This window comes from Cyanistes caeruleus, chromosome 14 (assembly GCF_971803275.1).
Source record: "Cyanistes caeruleus chromosome 14, bCyaCae1.hap1.1, whole genome shotgun sequence".
NCBI classification, from domain to species: Eukaryota; Metazoa; Chordata; class Aves; order Passeriformes; family Paridae; genus Cyanistes; species Cyanistes caeruleus.
Genome location: NC_141714.1, coordinates 10,985,999 through 10,999,440, shown reverse-complemented (window position 1 = coordinate 10,999,440; position 13,442 = coordinate 10,985,999). Strand labels below are relative to the sequence as shown.

The 13,442-nt window shown below is 39.4% G+C and overlaps 1 long non-coding RNA gene across 7 annotated transcripts in view; it reads left to right on the top strand.

Moving 5' to 3' along the window:
• The window catches only part of LOC111928772 (uncharacterized), a 131,566-nt gene that overhangs the window by 54,288 nt on the left and 63,836 nt on the right, over positions 1-13,442 (top strand). The window contains exon 1 of one of the 7 annotated variants that reach the window (XR_015276576.1): positions 8,589-8,822. The exons of 5 other annotated variants lie outside the window; for them this stretch is intronic. This is a non-coding gene — a long non-coding RNA (uncharacterized LOC111928772). Of the gene's footprint in view, positions 1-8,588; positions 8,823-13,442 lie in introns of those variants that run through there. One more of the 7 variants, XR_015276573.1, reaches the window with a different exon arrangement.

Sequence of the window (13,442 nt, the reverse complement as noted above, 5' to 3'; positions counted from 1 at the left end):
GTAAAGTTAACACTGAAGTCTAGCTGCTGGTAGTATTTCCATTAGGCTCCAATTCCCTTCTGCTTCTATATGTGCAGTCTTGCCCTGAAGGTTACTTTAGGTCAGGTCATGGTTAGGGAGATACAGAGCTGCAGAGTTTGGCTGCCCAGAAACATCTGAAAGTTTCAGAAAAGGATGCCAAAGGTCAGCATGGGTTGACATGGCGCTGCATGGAGTGGGGACCTCTGTTTGATGGGGTTTGCTGTGATCCAGGAGATTAGTGGTGGGTAAAGCAAAGGCTGCTGAGGCCAGTAACCTGCAACTACTGAACAAGACTGCTTCTGACTGATGTGTACCAGTGGGGTCCTGAGTATGTGCATGGGCTGCTTTCAGCACCAGGGGCATAGAGATGTCAATGCTGGGTCATCTGGGAGCTAAACCTCACCTCTGTGAACATCTGCAAACATTTGCTTTTTCCAGAAAGTGCTAATGCAGTGAAGCATCAGCTCTGATGTATTGCTCCTCTGCCCACACAGCACACATTTTCTGTGCTCATGTATGATTTACCTGGAGTTTTGACACACAGTTATACTTAGAGATTAGTAAAATTGCAAATTGAATGTCTCAGAGCTTGCTGGGGTTTTCTTAGTTCAGAGAGAGACATTAATGGCTGTCTTCTTTCTACTCCTGTTTTTACCTAGCTTACATTAATGTCCTTGTTTACTTAGCTTTTGGATGTTGTAGTCTTCCCTCTACAGCAATCTCATCTAGGAATCATCTCATTCTAAACCCCTTTTTTCCCCTGTCCTTTATTTTGTTGGGTTTTGTTGGTTGGTTTTTGGTTTTTGCACTGAGCATGGAAGGGTTACATTTCAGGACCTCCTGCAAACTCTCTTCTTGCTACAGTCTGCAGTAGAAGGGTTCACACATTAGACTCCTGTTGTTCCATACTTTTGTGTGTTATTGTGCTGCTGTGGCTATTTGTATTCTATTTGGTGTTTGTTAGGTTTAGAGTTTGGAGAAGTACAGCACTTGTGATTTGAACTTTTAGAGTGGTAACATGTCTGCTTTTAGATTCTTAATCCTGCATTTTCGTGAAAATGCAGCAAACTTGGGGAAACCCTTTCCTTTGGGTGTATTTTGAAGAAGAAATACTGAAATGCTTTGAGGGGGTTGTTTGTTGTAAAGTAGGCACTCTAGAATAAAATGGACTTAGAGAACATGAGCAATTCATAAGAAAAATTCATTTGTCCAGCCCAAGATAATTGACACTAAAGCTTAAAACTTAAACCAAACAAAATCCATAAAATTTTTTCTTTATTTTTACTCTGTAATTTCAGTGTTTATGGAGACTAGAGAACACTGGAAATTGAGTGATTGATTGACTGATTGATTGGGTAGTTCAGTATTTACAGGGAGTGTTCTCTTATGATGTTCCTATCTGAAATGTGGTAATGTCTTTTAAGTATATAGACTAGCAAAATTATAAGCTAGTGCTAAGAAAAACTGAGCCTAGCTGGAATTCCCCAGAAATAGGGGTGTTTTTCAGAAGTAGCAAATTGATGCAGGCAGGTCTGGAATAACACATCAATCCAAACATATAAATGCTCCTTAAGTAAGCAATGAAATACAGCATTTATGGTTCAGGGAAAAAAAAAGATAAAGAAAAATATATGCTTAATAAAGTGTAACCTTTCTGAAATGGAAAAAGTATTTAAGAATTTCTTTTAAAATTTTTATCAATTCTTATTATCTGTTGGATTTAAAATAAGACTCAATTTACATGAAAAAAATGGCCTGGAAGATGTTGTCCAGAAATGTACTATTTTCTCCTTTAACAGAAAGAAGCAATTTATCTCTTCTCAGAAAACAGACTCCAGTTATAGATTTTGTACATGTTACACTCAATATGCAGAAATCTGATCAGATCAAAAGCCTACTCACAGGGCATACCACTTCAGAATTACTTTGGAACAACAGCTTGCAATCTTTATGTAAATTCAAATGTGTCTCTCTGTCTTCTTCTTCCAGTGTTTGGTGTAGCATGAAAAATTGCATACATCATCTCTTTGAAGGGAAATGACTGATACAATTTTAATAAAGGTTACTAACAGAGTGTTGTGAATCAGGTTCTATGAAACAGTAAGAGCTAGGTGGCAAACAATTTTACCTTGCAACAGCACAAATTCTCCTAGTAGAGGAAAACCTGCCTGTGGAGTGTGACCTCTTCCCCATAGTGGTTCAGAAAGCATTAAAAAGCTTCTGATTCAAAATTTGAAGATTAGTTTATTCTAACTGATATAAAATCCAAAGTGGAATAAATTACTTTAACAGCTTCCTACCACATTTTCAAGGCCGCCCTTGAAACTCGTACCTTGCTTTTGTTTTTGCCCCTCTGGCCTGAAGATCAGATAGGGCTTGTGAAGGCTCAGGGAAAAAAAAACAGAGGGCTGGTCTGAATAGAGGCACTGAGATGAATTTGGAGGTGGGTGGGTGTGACTGATGAGAAACTTAAGGAAGGTCTCCTACAAAATCACCCAGGGATATGTCCCAGTCCCCCAGTCAGACCAAATTAACTAAAAAGCCAATATGTGAGAAGTGATGCTTTTACCTTTAGACATTATGACTCTAAAACATGTGAATTGACATCTGGGGTACACAGCGAAACTCCACTGAGTTAGATGGACTCTAATTTTTAGTTACTAGGAAAATTGTCCAACCTGACAACAAAATCCAGGAAAGAAACCACTAATAATGGAACAGTAGTGGATACAGAGAGCAAGATGATGGACTGCAGTGTTTCTTTCATTGATCAGATATGTTTTGGGGGTGTTATAAAACTATTAATTCTGCAGTTTTCCTGAAGGTTGTGCTGTAATGAATGGGCTGCAGTTGTTCCATGCTGAGGTGCAGTTCAGGGCACAGCCTGAGCACTGTGTCACTGAAGGTACAGTTGCCAGGGAAGCAAAACATCACTGTGATACAAGGGAGGATAATCTGTGTGACTCAGGGAACAGTAAAAGAAGATTATTTGATTGTGTTTTCACTCCAGAAATTCTGCAGGAAGAAGAAATATTAGTAGGGTTATTTAACTCCATGGAAGCTAAAGTATTTGTAGGCCATGTGTTTGAGAGGGTGACTTTATAAATGTCACATATATATTCCAGAAAAAGCAAAATTGCATTTCCTGTTTATACTGTGATCATTGTGATTTATGTGTCCTGTGGGCAGCACTTGTTCAGAAGTGGCACTGCCCAACATTGCCCATTTGTAGCCACAGGCTGGGTGCTTGGAAGCCCAGTGCCTGTGGATGTTGCAGTGGGATTTTGGAAAATGCCATTGCACTTACTCTACAGTCACTATCTGGCTGGTTTGTAACCACAACCCAGTATGTTCATACTCAACCACAGTTATTTCTGTGACTATCAAAATGGTATTCCTAACCCTGATAAAAAGAGATTCTACTCTTGCGCAGTGGCAAGCCTGCATTTAAACTTGTCAATTTAGAGAAGTTTGCATCCCATTGTATAAATACCTCAAGTTGTAAAGGTTTAAATTGCAAAATAATTTAAGTAATTGTTCAGATTTTTTTTATCCAAGTGTGTAGATATGTGGGAGAAAGGCAGAGATCTTAATTAATGTAAAATGTTGCATATTCTTAGCAATTATATTTATAATATCCTATACCAGCTTGCAATACTTTTTTTTTTCCTTTTTTTTTTTCCTCTTTCTTTAGGCTTGTCAGAAGGCTTTGCATTTATTTTAATGGTAGTTATTTTTTCAATCCACTCTAAACCATTATTGTTTGAAGTGTTCTTCTTTCCAGCTTTCTTTCTGAATCGTCAATTTATGTTTTCATTTTCATCTGGTTTTGACCATTTATGCAGTGCTTTGGGAATTCAGAACTGTGGCTGAGGAAAAGTATACTGTAAAAGCAAAACAAATCAGTGTTGCCACTGTAGACTTTTTTTGTTGTTGTTTGTATCTCTGATACCTCTGCTCTGATGCTGCTACTAGGAGTGGAAAGTAGCATAATCAATGAGAAATCAGGCCTCTGAAGCATTCAGCTAGGAATGTAGCATAAAAAAAAGTTATCACTGAAGCAAGTTGCTCTGCTGTTCAGATGTACCAAACAGAGAAAAAGAAAACCTGCTCTGTGTCTGTTGGGGAACTGTTCCTTTTGTTGTTTGCAGGTAATTCCAGCCACTGCACTGGTGACCAACCATCCCACTACTGGACTTGACCATCCTTTGTCAGCCCCTTCACGATCATCTCTGGGGTTGTCAAAAGGCCAAATATTTTGTAAAATGTTTACTACTTTTGTTTTCCTTATTTTCTCCCTTTTATCTGCTTTTCCCCTACATTGATTGCAAGTGAAGAAAAAGAAGCAGCATGTTTTCTTCTGCAAACATTACTGCAGACAGGAGAGCAAATAGGAACCTCTTTACAGAGCTGGCTGGTAAATGATAAACCTTCATAAGGAGCTATTTTGGTACAAAAATACTTCATAAATAAGCAATATAATTGTACTCTTTATGCTACAGAGGCATTTGTGCATTTGTCTTTGCTTCTCATGCAAAGCTGTGTCATGTTTGCAGTAATCCCTGCTGCAGTGCTGGCCATGGCTGAGCTGCGAGAGAACCGTCTTCAGCAGTCTCAGTGGCAGCAGGAATCCTCAGCAGAAGTGAACTGCTTACAGTGTAAATGGCAATCAGCTGCAAAACCTTCTCTTTGGAAAGATAATAAAAATCAATAATGGGGCTGCTAATGTAGAGAGGACAGCAAGAGGCAGACATTTAATTTAGTTAAAAAGTAATCAGAAAGGAAAGAGCCAGACTAAATAACCTGTATAATTAAAGAGTTTAAGGAACTTCCAACTGGAGTGTGCTGCTTTTATGTGTGTGGGAAGTAGGAAATATATATGTATATATACTAAACTAAATTTAAATTTTTTTCTGGCAGTACCATAGCCTTCAGCAAAGGAGATTCTGCTCTTGACAGTGATGCAAATATTAAAGCAATTCAGAGATTAACGTTATATAGAAAAATCAATGAGTCCCTTAAATGCTCTAAAGACTGAAAGAAGCAGGAAAACTCACATAGAAGAAAGGGAAGGCAGAGAATGGGCAATGAATAAGACTTGCTGTGAATTGATAGAGGAAGAGAAAAAACTGGCAGACAGATTGTGACTTTCTCAAATGTCATTTTTCTTAAACATATTTCTCATTCTTCTAAATAGCTCACTGTGAGGCAGTTATGGACTTGCTTGCACCCATGCTTGCAAATAGAAATGAGCAAGAGTCTGGCTCACATCCCCTCCCACAGTAACCACACCATGAGTCTGGGTTGTGAGGAATCAGTGATGTACCAGTTTGCACTGGTCTCCTGAAACATGACCAGGGCTTACCCTCCACTGTCCATTCTCTGTGTTAGGCGTGGGAGCAGCTGCTGGGCACGTACCAGGCTTTGGGATGCATATTTCCAGTTGGGGTGGATGGGCAGGAGCATTTTGATTAGCTACCATTTATTCATTTGCAATTTTCTGATTAGATGTCATAAATGAAAATTTTTCAGAGCTCTGCCAGGTTTTCCTGGTTTTGGCTGACCTGTGCCTCCCTTGACTCCAGCCAGGTCCAGCTACTCAGGGCTCACAGCCTTTGCCAGAGAATTCAGAGTTTTGTTGCCTGATAGAGTGAATATTTTTGCGAGGATATTTCTGAAAAGGATGAAGACTAGCAAAAACCCTTCCCAGGGAAGGTCTTTGGAAGGAATTTTTCTGTTGTTTCGTCTTTAGTACATCAAACAGGTTTTAAAAAATTGTCAGTCTCATACACCAAGCAGAAAGATGAATAAATCTCAAAGAAAGTACCAAGATATAAAGTGCAAAAACATCTGAATGCAAAACTTAACTGCTGCTCCACACTAGCAGTGCTTTAGTAACTCGGTTGGGAGTGGGAGACTTCACAGAAATATGACTATTTTAATGAATGTTTTGTGATATTTTTCTAATTCCTCCAAAGTATAGAGTAATGTTTTTGTTAGAGGGCATCTCTCAGCAGTAGCACTTTATTAAAGTACAGGTCTTATATTTAATCAACCAAATTCAAGTCTGAGAGAAAGGTTCCCAGGACCATTCCCATGATCCCTTCTGATCACTGACGAGACGGATGGAATTTAGAAGTCGTGACGGTTTGTTCCAGCTTGTCATATTTTGTGTCAGTTTCTCAGGTACTTCTTCTGAACCATCCACACTGTTTTCTCACTCAATCTGTTCTCACTCAATCTTCATGTTCTTCCTGCAATAATTACAAGCTGTTTATGACAAATTGCTGTGCAAAGTAGCAATTTTTTCATGTTTACCACCACCACTTAGCTCACTGGAGTGACTGTTTGGAGAGGAAAAAGAAAAGTTGAATGAATGTAGGCAATGCAAAACCCAGCTTTGCCGTGACAGCAGATGCTACTGATGGATTTTAGTTTCCCTTAGAATCATAGAACTATTCAGGCTGAAAAAGACCTCTAAGATCATCAGGTCCAGCCATTAACCCAGCATTGCCAAGTCCACCACTAAGTGCTACATCTGCAAGCTTTTTGAACATTTCCAGGGATCATGATTCCACCATTTCCATGGGCAGCCTGTTGCAATACTTAACCACTTTTATAACCCTCTGATCTGCAGTCTCCCTTCACTACGTTGTGCTTTGTCCTGGTAGCCAGGGCCCCTGTTTCCTCAGTGTGAGGAGGCACAAGACTCCTGATGAGGTAGACCAGTCACTGGTATCCCCCTCACTGTACTGATGCCTTTTTGCCTTGAAATAAGGGGTGTTCTTCTGTAGAAGTCCTGCTGTATATTGGTTCTGAAACTGGTGCATGAACATCTCTATCTGTAGTCTTTCTCTTCCAGGAGCAGGTTTGTTACCTGCCTTGAGATGAGACTGCTCAGCTCCTGCTGGTACTCTCAGCCTCCCCTTCCCAAGTTCCTTCAAACTGACAGCTCTGCTTCAAGCCAGTATCTCTCACTCTCAGTTCTGTACAGGCACTCTGCCTCCCTACCTGGAATGGTTTTGCGTGTGTGGGGTTTGATGGAGCAAGCAGGGCTGCTCCCTACCCACCACAGCTTTCACCATGTCTCTCCTGTGGTTGTGTAATTACTTTATCCTGTGCCTAAGCAACACTCTTGTCTCTAAGCATGAAGCTGGGAAAACCTTTGGCTTCCTCTGGCTGCATCCACATCTGGCTGTGCAGCTCTGCTGCCATCATGCTGGACTGTCCTCCTCCAATCAAGCTCCTTCTGCTCCGCTCTGCCCAGTCCCTCTCTGCCTGGGCTGCCAGCCCTCAGTGCCCTTGATCTGCTGTCAAACACCTCAGCTTCAAAACAAAAGTATGCAAACAAGAGGGGAACCCTAAGAATGTGCTGGAGACCCCTTAAAATGCTCTGGGGACCTACTTGTTTAATTGCCTTCATTTCTGCAATATGGTCCATAGCAAAGGACTAGGGCTTGTGTATGAAAATTCCATCCTTCTAACTTTAGATAAAAAATTTTAGAACCATTTCAGAATTTTCAATCCTCAGTTTCAATTTGTAATATTTAATTTGAACTAAAGTATGTACTGTGATAGGCTCAGTAATAGGCAGGTGACTAGACAGTTCTGTGTTTCCTTGACAGTCTCTAGCTGTTCTCACCAGATGTGTGCTCCAGGCACAGCTGGATCCAGCTCTGGGAGTTTCCTGTTATCATAAAATTGAACCTCTTTTAGTGCCCAGGAATTAGCTAATCCCAGTTTAGAGCATCCTACATGTTATTTAGATCACTTCATATTTAGAGAGTCCTTAAGAACAACAGTAAACAAGGCCTGATTGGACAGTAATTATGAGCAGGAGTTACAGTACATCCCCTGAAGAGCCCCCTTGGCTCCCTCAATTCTAGCCAGCTCCTCTGTTCAATCCTGTCACACTCTTATGCTGTGCAGGAAAGACATGATCAGAGATACCAAAGGAAGCAGAAAACATTCAACTTCCCAGAGCCAGACGCCTTTATGGTAAAACATTTGTGGAAGAGGCAGGCTGATTGGGGCAGAAGTGTGAAGAGGCAGTGTGTCCTGGTTTGGGACAAATTTGGAGTGGAACTTCCAAAGGGGTGTTTTCATAAATAGCAAAATTCTTTTGCCCTTTGGTAGATAAGCCTCTCCCTTCAGGAGATAAGCCTCCTCCGAAAAAAGTGGAAAAAACTGTTTATTTAACAAGAAAAGTACCCACAGACATGAAAAAATGAGTAATATTAAACAATGGAACCTCTCATTGTTCTGAAGAGATGGCAAATTCAGAGAGAGTCCTTTGTCGTGGGGTGTAGCTCGGCTCGCTCAGTCTCTCACCAGTCCCTCTCACCCTGGAAATCGCTGCATCCCGGCCCCGCTGGGCCACGGGCCTGAGCTCACGGTGCTTTCCTGGGTTTTCGGTCCAGAGCAGGGCTGATCAGTTCCAAGAAAAAGAAAAGCCACAGTCTGGGGAACTTCTCTGCCTCAGCTAGCTAAAAAAAGCAAACTAAAAAGCAAAGGAGAGCTCTCTCCTGCTGTCCATGCTGCAGACAACACAGTCCATGAAAGAGAATGCGGGGGAGCGAGTGCAGTTTCTGAAAACAAACCGTGCACTGCTTCTCCCCCTCCTCACGCTCAGAACCAGTCTTAAAGGTGCAGAACTTATTTCTGGGCTAAACAGATGGATGGGGATGCAATTCAGCATCATAAAGTCACCCCGGGACACAGTGGAAGGATCCCAGGAGCTTCTTCCAATGCTAGAAGTGAACAGAAGTAAAGACTGCAATGACCATGGAGCATGAGGATAGGTAAATGCAAGGATGAAGACAAAACAGACCTTTATTGTGCAGACTTGTGAGCTGGGGAATGGGCAGATGTTGCATTCGAGGCAGTAGAAGAAATAGAATTAATTAGATTGAGGGGACTGTGAAAAAACAGAAAATCAGCAACACTGGGTAGTCAGTGAGAACTTTTGCAGCAGGGACATACATTGCTTTGCTTATTGAGTTGAAGAGAGTAGTGAGAGATCAGTGAGGGAAGTCAGGGAGTGAGGTAGAAGGGGAAACCTCTCAACAGATGCATCTCTTTTCCATAGGAAAGGATTCTGTAGGTGGGGAACAAGCTTGTCTGGATCTGGCTTTTTGATTGTTGTGTTTTGTTGCCAGTCATTTAATTTTAGAAAGAAAAAGGACTTGGAGGAGAAATTTGACTTGTAGGTTACTCTGTTGTGTGTAGATATTTCTGTTGTGGTTTTGTTTTAGCACCAGTCTTGGTAATTCATATCACAAAATTATCAAATCCTAGAATCCCAGGTTGGAAGGGACCTTAAGGGTCATCTAGTCCAACCGTACTTGGCAAAAGGACAGTCCAGAGAAGATGGTTCAGTACCTTGTCCAGCCAAATCTGAAGTGTCAAACATTGGGGAATCCTGCAAACAAACATTGATGTTTGTATGAAATTTCCCTTAATTTCTGTCTTTACCTTGGTAGATATCTAGTACTTGGATTCTCAGACCTAAAAGATATTCTGTAAAATGTTGATTTATTATTAGCTGGGGTTCCAGTGTAGGGAGCTAAGCCAAGTAATAAAGTTTATATACATTTGAGAACTTTAAAGTGAGTTGCAGTTTTATGCTGACGGCTGTCGTGACTGATATGACTCAGATATGAAGGAATAGTGGTATCAAAAATAGATTGGGTTTTGTGCAAACAAGGTTTTGATATGGTTTAGTCTGATAACTGTTTTATAATGAAGTTAAAATAAATGCAGATTTATCCAAATGTGGATAGGGTTCTTAATACTTTAAGGTAGAGAGGAGGTATGTTCATTTTTAGCAGTACTTCAGATATTGTGTGTTTTTATTTTATTATAAATTAAAATTATGTAAAAACACCTACAACCTTGGACTTTATTGCCTTTTTATGTACTGCACTAAATAAGCAGAATATTTTTATTAGAAATGCTTAGTTTAAAATGAACCCAAAGGTGAGAGTGGAAGCTGGATATCTTCATTTTAATGGTAGTGAGGAGATTTTGCTCCCTTTATAGTCACATTGAGAAATTCATTTCTCAGAGTCAATAGTCCTGGGATAATTCAGTGTGCAAAAAGGGGCAGAAAATAATTCCTCGTATATCTTGGCAAAAGTTCTTGTTTTCTTTTTTTTAGAAATTTGTACTTTTAAAGAAGCCATTTTTAAAAAACAATGGGAAATAATCCATATTCTGGGGGCTTCAGCATATTTATAAATGTAACTGCTTTTGTTACCAAGGAACCTGTCTGACTCAGCTAAGCTTAACATTTCAGCAGCTTGTTCTTTCTTCTCATTGCTCTTGTTCTCCATATGATTTTATGCACATAATGACCTGATGCATTTATCAAAGCAGGAAGGGATTGTCATGGATTTTTTTAAGTTGTGATAAGTGTACCAAATTTCTGCATCTTGTTTCCACCGGGATGGCAGGAGGAGACTAATGCCCTGTGCTTTACTCCAGTGAGAATTACTGGTATTTTTACTTAGCTCACACATCAAGGTTATGGATCAAATGCACCAGGAGTGTAGATGGATCAAGGAGGACCTTTGCAGAGCTTGGCAGATTTGGAATACCTCTAATTGTAGATAGCACCTTCCCTACTGAGTCCCATCTCAAATCTAAACCAGAGACATGTCCTGGAGGGCTTTTGGCTCAGTTTAATCTGAGCTGCAGTTCAATGCTGATTAGCTCCATTAGTTGTCTTCTCCAAAGCACAATCAGTACAATCAACATAAAACTTCTACTGCATCCCTTAGCAAAGGTGCTCCACACATGTCTTTGGTGAGCAGACTGCAGAGCAGGGATGGAGGTCCATCCACTTTGTTGCTCTCCATTCTCCTGGATTTGGTCACAGAGCAGTGCCCTCCCCACAAGATTAAAGGTACCAGTTTTTCTGCAAATTATTTCATATCATCAAAGCTTACACCATGTGATCCTTGTGTTTTCCTTGTATTGTTGAAACTTCTGTACTACATATCTCATAAGCTACAGTGGCTTATGCTCATTTTAAGTGTGTAATAGTAGAAGACTTTAAAAAAAACTTGATAACTTTTAGACATTGGCAGCCACATAGAAAATATTCCATTTTCATTTAAGTTCTTAACTGTTTTCAGTTGAAAAAGCATCTAGTTTACGGTTAGCATCCATAGAAGACTTTTAATTAAAGTTGGTAAATCTTGAAATACAACATTGTTCAGTTTTATTTTATAGTCAGCAGACCTATATGAGAAACTGTAGATAATTCCCTAATGGTCTCTGGTTGTTTACATAGCAGTGTTCTTCTAATTGTCTATATTTACATCTTTCATAGCACTACAATAGCTTCAAAAGCTTTTTTTTTAAAGACACCATTAGAGCTACTTTCATTTCCCACTTTGGTTTTAGAAAGTTACAGGAAAACAGTTATTTTTTTGAGGCCAGGTATGCAGCGCCTGTTCAGAAACAGAAAGAAGGCTTAGAAACCTAAACAGTCACCTGTAAATGTAGCTTATTACCTTTTGCTGCTTGGAACTTCATTCCATTTGAAGAACAACTTTTCCTTTTGTCTTTACCATGCAACTGCCAATTCTGCATTCTTCAGGCAGTGGCCTCTGTGCTTAATTGCAGAAAATGTCTTAGAGGAAGTCTTCCCTCTAAGAGAATCAGATCTCTCCTAAAGCTTTTATCCAGGCTTTCTCCAAAACTTAAAAAAATCTATCTCATTTTCTTTTCAATTTTGTCTCTTTCTGACATCCTCCTACAGTCACTTCAACTTAAGCTATGCAATTAACCCCATGCAGTAAATCTCTAAAGAAAGTAGAGTTATATTCCACAACACTGTAAATCTGGAGATTTCCAGAAAATTCCGGTAAGGACTTTACCTCAAAACTTTATCAATCTGTCAAAAAAAAATTTGGCCTGCTATGGTGTTTTCAAGCTCTGTGCTTTGTTTAGAAATACTGTAATTTATAACATGAGGCCTTTGGCTGCTGTTGGCATAGCCAGTAAAGCCTTTCCAGAAGCTTTCTTCCTCTCAGGTTACTTCCTTACTGAGCTTGCAAGTACAAAAGCAGTGATCTGGGCTAATTTCAGGCTTTGGAGATCAAAGTCCCTTTCCTTGATTATTCTTGGTATGCAATTCAACGCAGTCTTTAACAATGCAGCAAGAGAGACTTTTTGAATTTATTACTTTTTTTTTTACTTTTTGGTTGTTTTAAAAGACTGGGTTTCTTCAAGCTGAATTCTACACTGTGAGCACTGTCCTGAGGGGCAGGTTGAGAACTCAGCTCAGGCTCTGATATCCGACAGGTACTCTGGGCTGAGATTGGATGCTTCTGGGGCCAATATAAAGGAGTTTTAATAGAAATTAAAATGTAAATTCACGTGGGATCATATTATAGTTTTGAGATATTTTGGAAATTTAGAGCATGGAGAAACATAAAATATGTTCTGTGTACTATCATGAATCTAAGCATTGTCAGTCATGGGCAATTATTTATTTTAATATAGAAATTTTGGCTTGTAAACAGTATAACCTGCAGTAATGGCTTTATTCCTGGAAGATCTTTGTCTGAAATTAAAGGCTAGATTTCAAAATTTCAGCTCTGCAAAATGACATGTTTCCATTGATATATTCACTGTGTTGTGCCTCATTGGTATTGGTGGTTTATGTTCATCATCCCAGCAATCACTACATAAAGTAGGCATGATGCATGGGGAGAGATGTTAAAAATTATTATTTTATTATTTTTAAAAATATTTATTATCAATGAATGTTCTTGTCCTAAAACTAGAGGACTTCAAAGTCTGGTGTGGAATGTGAGATTCCTATTGTCCACGAATTCCAGCAGATATTAGCACTTAGGGTGAGGTCCAAACTAGTGGTAAAAGTGGTTTTAGTAGTAAAAGTTGATACCAAATATGGTCAAAATAATTATGAATTTAACATCTTGGTGGTTTATGTGCAATTTACCCATGAGGCAAAAGATGTTTGTTCTTTACCATATGTTACTATGATCAATGTGCATCTCTGTAAAATGTTATGTGTAACCATAACCAAGGAACCAAGAACTTCTTTGCCTTTGCCTTGCCTTGTACTGCACTGAAGCTCCTTATAACCCTTCCTCTTTAAACACTGAGAGAGAAACCTCTTAGTTACTGGAAATCGATTTAAATCCCAGTGAAAATGCAGTAAGGGAAAAACAATCTTAAAGGGTCAAGTACATACACAATTCTTGAATTAAACTGACCAACAGAGTTTGTACTGTATGAAATTAGCAGTTTTGGTTACTCTGTTCCTTTAATTTTCTTACATCCAAGCTTGGCTTGTAAAAGAAATTCCTGAGAATAATTGTCTTACCACATGTTAGCCATTTTAAATTGACAGTAACATCAGTGCAATTTATCTTCAGTATATG